This window comes from Cryptomeria japonica, chromosome 6, assembly GCF_030272615.1.
Source record: "Cryptomeria japonica chromosome 6, Sugi_1.0, whole genome shotgun sequence".
NCBI lineage: Eukaryota > Viridiplantae > Streptophyta > Pinopsida > Cupressales > Cupressaceae > Cryptomeria > Cryptomeria japonica.
In genome coordinates, this window is record NC_081410.1 from 114,632,814 (window position 1) to 114,644,497 (window position 11,684).

Genomic DNA, 11,684 nt, shown 5'->3' on the forward strand with positions numbered 1-11,684 from the left:
CTCTCAATGATAAAAACCATCCTACTCTCTCACCATCTATGAGCTATTCTATTTCTTTCACCAATGAAGAACAATAGAACAATGAACAATAAGAAAAAGGAGATTATGGAGACGAAAAGATGAGATGAGAGTGAAATGCAAGATATGCCCTCTAAGAAGAAAGGGAGCTCCTTTATTTATATATAAGTTTAAGAGACTTAATGCTATAATTAAGTTCTCTAATTTGCCACAACTCTCTCTCTCAGCACCACCACTAAGACTATGTGGCTACTCTCTAACTATAAGTTGACACATAACAATCCAACAAAATACTACTATGAATCATCCTTAATATTATACTTGTATGCGGGAAAAGCAGGTCGATAGAACTCAATATGTGAAAATATTCCAAAAGACTTGTCCACACACACACACAGGACTTCTTGGTGCAAGCTATGGAGTAATGAAGTGTCACTCAGCTTCCCAAGGTTGGTCCCATGGTTCTCTATCTTACAATGTCCCTCAAACCAATGTTTTTGCTCTCAGATCACTGAGCAAAATGGTTTAGGGATGGCAAATGCAAGAACGAGGGATGCTTTTGATATATTTTAAAATGAAATGCATCCTAAGCTATGCATGATCTTAAAATGCAATAAACTAGATTATAAGATGACAAGGTTAGTATAAATACTATCCTAACATGATATATTAGTCTATGATTGAGCTAAATGATAAAGAAAGTATTCTAAACATGCATATTTAGACTAATTCCTAGTTAAAGAGAGGCTAAAATGATGAGCATAAAAATGATATATGAAAGCTTGAATGTATTTGAGCATAAGTATTATACTACAAATTTGGAGGATGATTATGGAGGAATGAGAGCTCTATTTATAGCAAAAACAAGGCAATGGATGGTCAGGATTGAAAGAGTTGATCAAGGGTTGAGTTTGAAAGTTGGGGATCCATGTTTGCAATTTGCACCAATGAAATGGTGACAAGTGTCAACATAGGGTTGGGTTGAGAGAAGGGGTTGGAGGCATTAAATGCCTGAGAAGACCTTATGGTTATCTAGAGATAAGGGTTAAGCTTAAGTTAAGCTTACCCATTGGATTAAGAGTTAATCCAAGGATAAACCCTTGTGCAAATGATTAAGAGATAATCATGGTCAAAGCATTAAAGGCTTCATGAGACCCTTGGGTTGGATGAAGGTTAAGTTAGGCAAAAAGTCTCTAACCATGTAAGAGGGTTGAATTAACCATTAATGGTTTGGGAGACTTTGGGGATATTAAGTGGTTGAATATTTGAAGCCTTTAATGGTTATCAAAGACTTTGAGGATTTGAGAAGTAACTTCCCTTTGCTTAGAGATGTGACAAAGTTTAGAAGATGGGTTAGGCTAATTAGAAGCGATTAGAAGAGTCTAGAAGGGATTAGAAAGGGTTTTAGGAAGGCAAGTGGGAGATGTAGGATTTTGCAAGTGGATGGAGGGATAATAGGATTTAATTGAAAAAAAGAATTTCATTCAATTTGGTTGCAATTTGGGGAAATTAAATAAATTAGATTTATTCAATTTAGGATAACTATTTAATTAAATTTGAATTTAATTAAAAGTGGATAGGGGGAATTTAATTGAATAAAATGATTTATTCATTAAATGGGTATGGTGAATTTAATTTAAATAAATTGAGTAATTCACTTAATTAAATAAAAGAATGCGGGTAATTTAATTAAATTGGATTTAATTAAATAGAGAAATGAACATAAAATATTCATTTAGGAATATGATCATTTTTATACGTCTACAATACTTAGTCAAATATGATTAGTTATCATTAATCATTTACCTAAACAATTAGACTTCTATCTCTAATTACCACATACTTATCAAGTATGTCTTCTTTATACTTGTCATGACCACTTAACTACTTTATCAATGCAAAATGTTATAGATAAGGAGGCACTTGTTACACATAGTTGCTTTGCCTAAGGAATAGGTCGATGCTAGTTACCTGCCATAATCGACCACCTTTACCTTGCAATTCAAGTCTCCCTAGCTCGAGAAACTCCCAGCACGCATGCATGAACAGTGGCTTCCACAAGTCTCGGTTTGCACATAGAACTGAGGGACACATTATGCTTACTTTGTCGACTCAGTCCAAGGTCCATATGGTCGACAATATTACGTAACACACCATATATATTGGCCTTAACCACAAGCAAACATATAAACATATGCAAAAGGCATTTACCCTTCTCCTACGTACTTAGAAAGATGGTGGTTTACACATGAGCACTGACTAGATGTCCACCTTACATGTGGGGTGTCTTGTAACCATACTACTTATTTCATTAGTTAACATTAGGGTGCGCTAATCATAGGAGCTTACCCTATCGAATGGATTGGTGTAATCATGGCATTCACTCAAATGGGGCCGATACTTGCTTCACCACCTTCGCATAACCATGCGCTCCCTTGGCATGGTCACTATGTCTACTAATTTAACTCAACTAGACCACTAAAAATGTGAGTGTGTGATGGCTCAATAAGGCACATATTTAAGATTACCGACTCAACTTCCTCTCTTGAGTGATATTCTTCCTCCCGTCTGGAGGCTTATTCATTTCCTGCATCCAACATAGCACATCACAATAGTAGTCAAATGTTATTAAAACATATATAAATACATCATATATTTCATCTTTAAAAATTCAAAATATCATATTGATTGCATGATCATTCATCTGATTCCCGATCAAGATAAATATATTCAAAACATATTCATGTGTTAAAGCTTTTTAACTAAAACAAATAACAATAAATAGTAATATCACAATGGGGTGTAACATATTCTTGGAGGTTCTTATATTCATCTTTTCTCCCAATCTTGCTTTGTATTCAAAACTATCATCTATTTATTTAATTTGGCCTATTTTATTTTCCCATATCTCTTGGTATGTGTTTCATTTGTCTATTGCTTATTTTGTTGTATAAGGGTTCAAGCCCTTCCAAAATGCACATCAATAGCAAGGATAAAGTATGAGCATATACATGGCATCTATAGGGTGTTGGTAAGGGAGTGTTGTTATTCACTTACGGTTTGGTTTGAAATCTCTTTCATTCTAATGGAGGTGTATTTAAGTGTAGAATAGACCTTGTCTTCTCTATTGTTCTATTAATTTATTTATTTAGTGTGCTCAATTTTTACACTTATAATTGGGATTTCTATCATCATTTCCTCTAAATGGCTAGGGTGACATTCTACTAATTCTATTCCACTAAATATCTATACTTTATTCTTTGAAACAGTATTACTTTTTCAAATCCCAACACCATCTAGAAGAGGAAAAAAATGTAATAGTTCATAAATTTATTTGATTAAACTAACGTTCAAGATCCACTTGTGGCCTTCTCCTCCTGACTTACACAAATGGATTTCAAATTCTTGGAATCCTCTGTTTAGTGGCAAAGATCAAGTTGTATCATTGTCCCAAAGGCTTCTTAATCATGTCTTTTAAATATTCAAAGGATAGAGATTTGCTAATTGATGAAAGGCTTTGGATGTGGGGAAAGCACCCCCTTTTGGTCAAGCCATAGTTCATCTCCTTCAACTCCCTTTCTAAACATCTTAATATCAAACCAGTTTGGCCTAGGCTACTTAATCATCCTCTCTAGTTCAAGGACTCCTCATATTATAAGGCTATTGTAAATAGAATTAGTTATATCTTGAATGTTGTTTCTACTACTTTCTTCATCAGCCACTATATGTTTTCTCGTATTATAGTGGACATAGATATATACAAGGACCTTCATGGGGACATTATATTGATGGAGGATAGGCCCTAGATTCATCTACTTGACTATGAGGGTCTCCCCTTCACATGAGGATAATGTTTTTCCACTAGCAACCTAGCCTTAAATTGTTCACTATTTTGGTGCAAGTGTGTGGCTACAAGGTAAAAAAATACCCATAATGATTATTTTACTATAAACAATGCTAATGATGAGTTTTCTCAAGATGTTGGGTCTTCTCCTCTTACTTCCCCTTTAGAACACACTCCTTGGGGAGTTTCTTGGGGGGATGCCATGATTTTGGTAAGTCTTGTTACTATGACTCCTTCAAATCATATTGTTGGATCCCAATCAATTTCTAATTATGTTTCTTAGACTCCCATTTACACAACTATTATTCCTTCTACTTAAACATAACACATTTTTACTCACTTTGGATTAATGGATAATTGTTCAAAGGTGGATGTGAGTTTGAGATTGAGTAGAGTTGGATTTGGCATTGTTTTAAATTAAATCCATCAATTTTTTCATATATTTTGGCCATCTTGTGGTGGTTAGCATGTGGCGTCTTAGATACAAATTTTCCCTCTTCCATTCTTTGAAGCTCTTATATTCATATTTGCTCGTAATGTTGCTTTGTATTCAAAATTGTCATCAATTTAGTTAATTTGGTTGTTTTATTTTTCATATCTTTTGGTATGTGTGTTTCATTCGTCTATTGCTTGTTTTGTTGTGTAAGGGTTCAAGCCCTTTCAAAACACACATCATTAATAAGAATCTAAAGTATGAGCATATCCATGATGTCTAGAGGGTTTTGGTAAGAGAGTGTTGTTGTTAACTTATGGTTTAGTTTGCGATCTCTTTCACTCTAGTGGAAGTGCAGCTAAGTGTAAAATAAGAGCTTGTTTGTGCATTGTTCGATTAATTTATTTATTTAATGTGCACTTTTTTGACACCTCTAATTAGACTCTAAATACCATTTCCTCTAAATGACTAGGGCGACATACTCTTAATTCTATTCCATTAAATGGCTATACTTTGTTCTTTGAAAGGGTATTATTTTTTAGATCTCAACACTATCTTAAAAAGGAGAAAAATATAGACAGCCAAAATTAATGGCATCTTAATGATACACTTAACATTACCTTTTTTGACACCATACTAGACCCATTGTAACCATATTCTTATCTTATCAACAATACTCAATTGTATGAAATATATTTATTCAACTAGACAAGACTTGTCCTCCAACATTTCCTCCATCATCCAGCTAATTAAATAATTCATTTTTACTTATTTTCATTTTAATTAGAATGTATATTTAAGAGCTCGATCCATTAGGTTAAATATCCTTAGCTCAAGCAATTTAAAATTTGTGATTTTGGTCATTTTTATTGGCTTATAAGGATTAGCCAATTTTGCTTCGATATAATATGCAAATATTCACGTTTTCTTTCCTAAATGAGAGCTTAACCTAATCGGTCAATATTAGAAAATTGGGCTTCGGTTTCTTCACTGAAAATGATCATATTGTAAGCTAATTATTCGTAGCTAAATTTAACATCTTGATAATTATCTTCCTTTATATAATTTGGATTGTCAAGATAATTTGAAAAAAGCATTGCACCGAATCTGACATTTGATAACTATCAAAACTATACAAGTGAGAGTGAGCTAATATTACATTTGATAATTCTATAGTCTACAAAACATGACTGGCAGCATCTTACAAAATATATCAAGAATGACACGTCACAGAAAAATAAATAAGAATAGCGAGAAAGAATGAATAAATATGTGGAAAAAAATTTACCCGTGAGCAAACACTTGTTCGAATTCAAGACTCCTAAGCCACTGAAAATAAATTTACCCATGAGCAAACACTTGTTCGAATTCAAGACTCCTAAGCCATTGAAAATAAATTTTGATTTTGAAACTAACAGATAATTTTTGAACTTTTTTCTGGATTTTGTTAAGATTCTGCACAAAGTAAAGAATCCATATGTCAATTTTGCCCGAACCGCCCATGCAAATAGCCATTGCCCTATGCATTTGAATTAAAAGACTCCCAAGCCAGTGAAAATAAAAATTGTTTTTGTAGCTACAAAAATTGGTTTTGTAGCTAACAAAAAAGTTCAAATTTTTCTAAAATTTTTGTTAAAGATTTTGCACAAAAAGTGCAGAATCCATATGTCAATTTTGCCTAAACCACCCGTACCACTGGCCATTGCCCTCCGGATTTAAATCGCGTAGCAGAAGCCAAGAGTTTTCCACCCTTGTTGACGCCATGAAAACACAAACTTCCAGACATGAATGACAAAAATGACCGAGATTTCTTCAGCCTTGTTGACGCCATGAACTCAACTGCCACACAGAGTTGTAAAATATTGTGACTCGGATTGATCTAGAATTTGATAAACTTTTACAATTTTTGAAAGCTTTAAAAGAAGCAGTGATGCGACATAATGATTCTCCAGTAATTCACTGCAACACGCTTTCAGGGATTGTAGCGTGATTGACTTGACTATCTCTTTACTTGGACAAGATAAATCTGTACACTCAAATATCAGTTTTTGAAGATTTTCTCTGCATTTTCAGATCTCACAGTAAATGCTGAAATTATTTATCATCAATAGCCCTGCAAAACGAGATTTCTTCACCCTTTGATGACGCCATGAACTCAACTGCCACACAGGGAGTGAATATATAACTCAGATTGATCTGGATTTTGGTAAACCTACAGAAATTTTGAAAGCTTTACAGCAGCAGTGATGCGACATATTGTTTCTCAAATAACTCACTCTAGTGTACGCTTTCAGCGGTTGTATGCACAAATATCTTTTTTTGAAGATTTTCTCTGCATTTTCAGATCTCAGAGTAAATGCTGAAATGAATTATCATCAATACCCTTGCAAAATACAGTCAAATCTAGCCCGCTTGAATTGACAATATGTTTACTCGAAGATTTTCTCTGCATTTCTAGATCTCACAGTAAATGCTGAAATGATTTATTATCAATATCGGTGCAAAATGCTGACGACTACACACAAATCTCGATTAGGGCATCAAACTGCGTGACCAGTATTTCCTGTACGAATTTTCTTGTTTAACCTTTACATGAGTTATTTTAATATTTGATCTTTTTCGCTCTTCTACTTTTCTATATTTTGATTTCGGTGTGAACACCTAAAATTGACCACTTCCCATGATAAGCCAAACATCTAATACCACATCAAGCTCATCTTAACTACATTCTCATTACATCAATATTATTAACTAGTAATTACACCTAGTGCGCTATGGATACATCTAAGAGGTGTGGAATGTCAATTAGGAGAAATTTTAGTATATTTTTGTCTATATTTATGTTGTACATGAGTTCAATTGGTATAAAGAGATATAAAGATACAAGGGTAGAACTTGTTGGCATAGAGGATTCATGGTAAGTGTGCAATTGTGCACTTTAATTTGATTAATATTTTCAAAACATCATATCATCCATCTCAAGTATTTCCAATAAGATAATGATTCGTATTTGAATTACATGGTAAAAAATCATTGACAAATGGCTTGACTCCTATGCGTTGAATAGTTTACATTCATGGTGAACCTCTTAATAAGATTTTTGGATGTCCTCTTTGCATTGGTTTGGTAAACTTATAATAAGACAAAATAGCTTCACCTTTTTTACTTCAATACAAAATAAGAATCATTTGCAAGAGGGAACAATTTAAAAGAACCCCAATATTACAACTAAATAGTGTAGAGAACACTTAAACATGAAAATCAAAGAGACAAAAACCAAAATATATCCATAAGGCGAGTGGAACCAACAACCCAATTGCAATGACACAATAAGATGGGAATTGTGACAAAAGTACAAGAATAATGCCAAAAACAATATTTGTCAATCTTTCATTGTAATAAAAATTTAGAATAATTGAAGGATAATAAAGTAATTAAATTACATAGTTTTGTGTCAAGATGATTCAATCATTCTTTTTATCAATAGCACCGTAAAAAACGCTCTAAAATAAATAATACAAAAGTCTTGTGTTGAAAGAAGTGGTGAAAGTACTTTCATCCCTAATTCAATCTAAGAGAGAGAGAGAGAGAGAGAGAGAGAGAGAGAGAGAGGTGTAGAGGGGGAGGGCATGGGAGAGGGGGTAGAGACTGAGAGAGGAAGACATAGAAAGATAAATATGTAAAGATAAGAAGTGATATATAGAGAGAAAAAAGAAAGATGTATGGGTAGAGAGAGGTAAAGAGATAGAGGGAGAGATACATAGGTAGAGAGGAAGATAGAGGGAGAGGAAGAGAAATTGATAGAGAGATAGAGATAAGTAGAGGGAGAGATAAAGATAAAGAGAGGGAGATATTGAAGAAGTCACCGGTTAGGAGGGACCTCAAAGAGATCAATCTGGACCGGTCAGCAAGAGTAAACACAATGGAAACACAAGATATGATGGAGGCAATGCGGGACAGATTAAATTATCTCATAAAAATTAATTACAATCAATTGGTAACATCCGGGTTACAGAAACTAGCTCACAAGCCTGCTAAAACATTCTCAAATTACAAAATATGTCACAACCGAGACCTTAAATCTCAAGATCTATCTTCTACGCTCAGTCTAACTATTGTCTTCTTCAATTCTTACATTCTAATGCTCAATTACATATATATATGATCCAAGGGGATCCGATCGGCCCAAAATGGGATCAAAACCCGAAGAACAAGAGCTAACGTGTAAAACCAACAAGGTTGGCATTCACCAAGATATTCCTTTGGAAAATCCAAAGGATGAAGTGTAGATCATGGGAAAAGGTCGGCCACGTGCCAAGGAAAATCAGAATCAACGTTCAAGGCTCTGCAAGCTTCGAAAGGGGTTCCGGTAGATCACTAAAATAGGTCCAGGCAATTGATAACAAGAAACCGTCAACCGGTAACAGGAAACTGTCAAGGAAACCGATAGCGATATCTTGCCGAAAAATGATCCAAATGCGATGCAGTTTGGAAATAAGAAAGATGATCAAGTCTTAAAGTAGAATCCAACTCCATAGGATCCGGTGAGCCAAAATTGGTACACACAGAAAGAAATGTTGAACCTGCAAATAGAAAGAAAATGTTTTTGGTTGATGCAAGTTTTCCATGAACCAGGGATGCTCTTGCATCAGACATTCGGGGTTATTGAAAAAGCGAGTCTCTCACTTTGTTGGGGTCAGAGGAAAACAAAGGTGGTTTACCTCTGCTTGAGAAATCCAAGATGAATCTTCAACTAGTCTATCCTTCCACTTCACAAGATACTCCTTATACTAACTGCTCCGGGTACTACGCCCAATCCTACTGTCCAAAATTTCTTCAATTTGATCTGGTTCCTTCCAGGGCAACTGTTTCTCCAAGTCTGCAATACTGTCTTCACTGATTTCCGGTTCATGTGATACTCATGAAGATTTGCAATGTTAAACATAGGTGAAATATCCAGACTATCCAGTAACTCCACTTCATATGCATTTCTAGAATTGAACTTCCTCAAAATCTTGCAAGGTCTAAACTTTCTCATCTGCAATTTGTTAGAAGTTCCAACTGGGAATCTCTCTTTTCTCAGATATACCATCACTTCATCACCAAATTCAAATTCGTTATGTCTCCTCTTTTCATCTGCCTTCTCCCTATACTTATTGTTCATGTCTTCCAAATGCTGCTTAACCTGAATATGTAAGTCCTTCATATGATTTGCAAAGTCTTATTCTTCTGAACCTCTCTGGTCTTCATTGCTAATGTCTCTTAACTCTGATATACCTGTAGGATGCACTCTGGTAACAATCTCAAAAGGTGTTCTTCTGGTACTCCTATTTACTGAATTATTGTAGGCAAATTTTGCTTGTGCAAGAATCAAATCCCAACTTCTGGTTTTATCTCCAACTAAACGCCTCAACAAATTTCCCAAGCTCTGGTTAACTACTTCTATTTGTCCATCAGTCTATGGGTGAAAGTAAGAACTAAACTTCAAATCTGTCTTCATCTTCTTTCAGAGTGTTCTAAAAAAATAGCCAACAAACTTAGTGTCTCTGTCTGAAACTATGCTCTTAGGTAATCCATGCAATCATACCACTTCCTTGAAAAATAGGTGTTCTACATGTAATGCATCTAATGTCTTCGTACAAGGTATGAAATGAGCCATCTTCGAGAATCTATCCACTACCACAAGTATAAAATCATTCCCTCTCAGTGTTTTAGGTAAACCAAGTATGAAATCCATTCTTATATCCTCCCAGGGTCTCACTAGTACTCTTAAAGGTTTATACAATCCCACATTCTAACTACTACCCTTTGCTACTTGACAAACTCTACAACTTTGCACATATTTCTTAACATACCTATGAATCTGGGGCCAAAAGTATTGCTCACTCACCAATGCTATTGTTTTGTCAATACCAAAATGTCCAGCTAATCCTCCACTATGTTTCTCCTTTATCAGATTCTCCCTTATAGAACTCTTAGGTATGCACAATTGAACTCCTCTGAATAACATCCCATCCTGAATGAAGTAATCCAATTACTTGCTTCTATCCACCATAACCATTTCTCTACATGCTCTTCAAGGTTCTGCAAAATCCGGGTCATCATCATTAAAGGTCTTCATTTCCTCAAATCCTACTACGGTCACTCTCATCTCTGTCGGCAAATTCCTTCTCCTACTCAATAAATCAGCAACCTTGTTAGATTTCCCACTTCTATGCTTCAACATAAAGGTGTAACTCTACAAAAATTTTACCCATCTCATTTGTCTCTGATTCAACTTACTCTGACTGTTCAAATACTGCAAAGCTTGATGATGTGTATACAACACAAACTCCTTAGGCAACAAGTAATGTCTCCACTTTCTCCAGGCTTGAACTATGGCATAAAACTCCTGATCATACACTAAATATCTCCTCCGAGCATCATTCAATTTCTCACTGAAATAAGCTACTGCTATCCCTTCCTGACTCAAGACTACTCCTATTGTTGTTCCACTTGCATCACAATCCAGTTAAAATACTTTATTGAAATCTGGTAAAGCCAACACAGGTTGCTCAATCACCTTTTGCATCAATAACTCAAAACTTTTGTTTGCTTTAGTGGTCCACTTGAATTCCTTCTTATCTCCTCTCATGGTCTCAGTCATAGGGTTACAAACTAAACTGAAATTTCTGGTGGACTTCTTGTAAAAACTAGCCAAACCATGAAATGATCTTACCTCTCCAATGCTTTCCCGTACAGGCCACTCAACAATTGCTTTCCCTTTCTCAAGGTCCATCTTCAAACTATCTTTAGATATCACAAATCCCAAATAGACTAACTAATCCTTCATGAAAGTATACTTCTTGATATTTATCAATAACTTTTCTTCTCTCAACCTCTGCAAAACTTGTCTCAAATGCAACAAATGCTCCTCTTTTGTCTTACTAAAAATCAAAATGTCATCCAAATATACAATAACAAACTTACCCAAGAATTTCTTCAATGCCTCATTCATCAGCCTGATGAAAGTACTCAGTGCATTAGTTAACCCAAAAGGCATCACTAACCATCCATACAGTCCTTCATTTGTCTTGAATGTTGTCTTCCACTCATCTCCTTCTCTGATCCTGATCTGATGATATCCACTTTTCAAATCTATCTTTTTAAAGTATTTTGATCCACTCAAATAGTCCATTATGTTATCCATCCTAGGCAAAGGAAACCGATATTTCACTGTGATATTGTTTATTGCTCTGGAATTGGTACACATTCTCAATTCTCCATTCTTCTTAGGTGCTAATATTGTTGGTACTACACAAGGGCTCAAACTGAAGCAGTCACCGGCAAGGAGGGACCTTGAGGAGATCAGTCCAAACCGGTCAGCAAGAGTTAACACAATGGAAACAC